At 48.6% G+C, this 2,500-nt stretch overlaps 1 pseudogene; it reads left to right on the plus strand.

Annotated features, from left to right (window-relative positions):
* LOC112349910 overlaps positions 1 to 2,500 on the plus strand; it is a 5,528-nt pseudogene that overhangs the window by 764 nt on the left and 2,264 nt on the right.

Genomic DNA, 2,500 nt, shown 5'->3' on the forward strand with positions numbered 1-2,500 from the left:
CGACCATGAGCTTTTGTGAAAGGTTCGAGTGTAAGCATACCTGCTGGGACCCGAAAGATGGTGAACTATGCCTGGGCAGGGCGAAGCCAGAGGAAACTCTGGTGGAGGCTCGTAGCGATACTGACGTGCAAATCGTTCGTCAGACTTGGGTATAGGGGCGAAAGACTAATCGAACCATCTAGTAGCTGGTTCCCTCCGAAGTATCCCTCAGGATAGCTAGAGCTCAAATTGAGAGTTTTATCAGGTAAAGCGAATGATTAGAGGCATTGGGGGTGAAACACCCTCGACCTATTCTCAAACTTTAAATAGGTAAGGTGTCGGGGTTGCTCCGGCTGAACCCCGACCTTTGAATCTGAGCTCCAAGTGGGCCATTTTTGGTTAAGCAGATCGACTAGGCCGTTTTCGGTACATTCGTCCGAGGCATAGGATCATCCGCCCGGTAACCCGGTACCGACCACGACCATAACGATTTCCCTAGACAATTCCTATGTCACCTCCTACGGTTTGGGTGTCCGGGGGGTACCTGTATCATGGAAGACGAGGATTAGTAATGCAATCTCCGCTAGCTCTATCTCTCATTTTGTGAAAGTACACAGCTAGGTCTCAAAACTGAACTGAGATTTGCACGACTGATGCTCGCGAGCCAATGTACTCAGGTACATGTCCGGGCCGCACATCAGAAGTGACTTCCAAAGATTAGAGCTAAGGAACATGCTCAACCTGATCGCTATCCGTTGACTCATGGGTCTCGCCGTCTGGACCAGTCGCTGTCATCCCGTCTTTTTTCTAAGCGGATGATTAGAAGCTGGAACAGTCGAGAGTACAGGCACTACCTGGGCAGAGTCAGTGAGAACCCCTTGTGTCGCCGTGGTGTTTAGTTCCAGCGCTCTGGCCAAGAGGGATTCCTACAGGCCAAGGGTAAAAAAACGCAGCAAAACGAATCGTTTGTACCCGTTTTTGCGTGGCCAGGAAAGCGGTAGTGAGATTCCTCGCGACCTTAGTGGTGGGCGCAAGCTCGTTTTGAGCTATCCCCAAACAAGCACTTCGTTGGCGCTGCTCATTCTTGCGGTGCGCAACGAAGCGGCTGTTGATCCTGGAGTGGGTGAGAAGTGTGCGTGGTTGTGCTAGTGCACAGCCTTGCAGCGGCCCAAGATTGCTCTGCTTGTGGATGCGCTCCTGGAGAATGCGGCGGCGGCGGATGCAAGCGAGAAACCCTAATGTTAGGGTTTTTCCCGTCGCTTCATACCTTTCGGTGTGAGAAAATCCAGCGCCCGCAGCCATGAAGTCGAATAGCTATAGCTTGTAATTAGGTTTGCCGATCCGTACGGCGTGTTTCTTCGCGCGAGATTCTGTGAGGAATCCAAGGTTTTGTTTTTTACCATGCCACGTCTACTCATGTATCCCATTAGCTTATTCATGGGAAAACAGAGTTTTCTGTAAGTAAGGTTTCCTTTAAAAATTTGTTTTTAAGGAAGACCTTGCTGTGGTTAAGGCGTGGGATCTGTCTCAGAGTGAGAGAGCAGCAACTTGTGTTGTTTTTTAATTTTTATCAATCAAGACACAGTTGTAGTCAAGGGTGCGCTTGCGTTTTTTAGTTCAGCGCGTAACCAAGGACTACATGGTAAGTTTGGGGGAACTAATTCTTTTGTTGTTCACAATCCAAAACGGCATAAATATCGAATCTATTATGTTTCGATATGATGCAAAATTGATGGATCATCCTGTCTAGAGGACAGAATTCCTGGTGCTCAGCTTGAAATTGCTGAGTCGTCGAGCTGTGGTGGCCTATTGGCTGGTTCTCTCCAGATGTCAAAGAGAATTTCCAAGATTGCTTGTACCGGTGTCAGGGGGCTGGTGAGAATGATACGATCCAGGCCACTGAGGATGAGTCGTCTCAATGCATAGCAATGGAATCCTTTTTCCACGAAGCATTCAACGAGATTATCAATCTCGAGGACGACACCACCGGCGGTATTAATCAGATAGAAAAGTGCAAAGACTTGCCCCAGGATCACCTTGGATGAGTTTGCAACGGGCCGATTTGAATCTCGATGAATGTACAGCGAGACTTTGAATGGAAGTGATCGACGCTTGTCATATTTTGTGGTTAAGAAGGTACCATCAACTCGTATGATCTGAATCTGAAGGCTCAAGAAGTGAGCGGACAGATTCACGAGCGAGCCGTCCGTGTTCACGAATGGATTGTCCATCTCGTTCTGCATGGCCAGGAAACGTAATGGATATATCCAGAACGGATTTCCTTCGGATTCGACTTGATCGGGGTCAAGGAATCGGAGGATCATGGGGTTATTCATTGACACCAGATCGTCCATGTATCGGAACGTATGTTCGAATAAGCGCAGCAGATCATACCGGCCTAGACGAGCGAGTCGAGTGATAAAGTTATACTCGAAATAGAATAGGTACAGGTTACACCACAGAGGCGAGCACGAGAAGCCCATAGGAATCCCTCGGACTTGTCTCCATACTCTGTCACCCA

This window comes from Selaginella moellendorffii, unplaced genomic scaffold, assembly GCF_000143415.4.
Source record: "Selaginella moellendorffii unplaced genomic scaffold, v1.0 SELMOscaffold_43, whole genome shotgun sequence".
In the NCBI taxonomy this organism is placed as follows: Eukaryota; Viridiplantae; Streptophyta; class Lycopodiopsida; order Selaginellales; family Selaginellaceae; genus Selaginella; species Selaginella moellendorffii.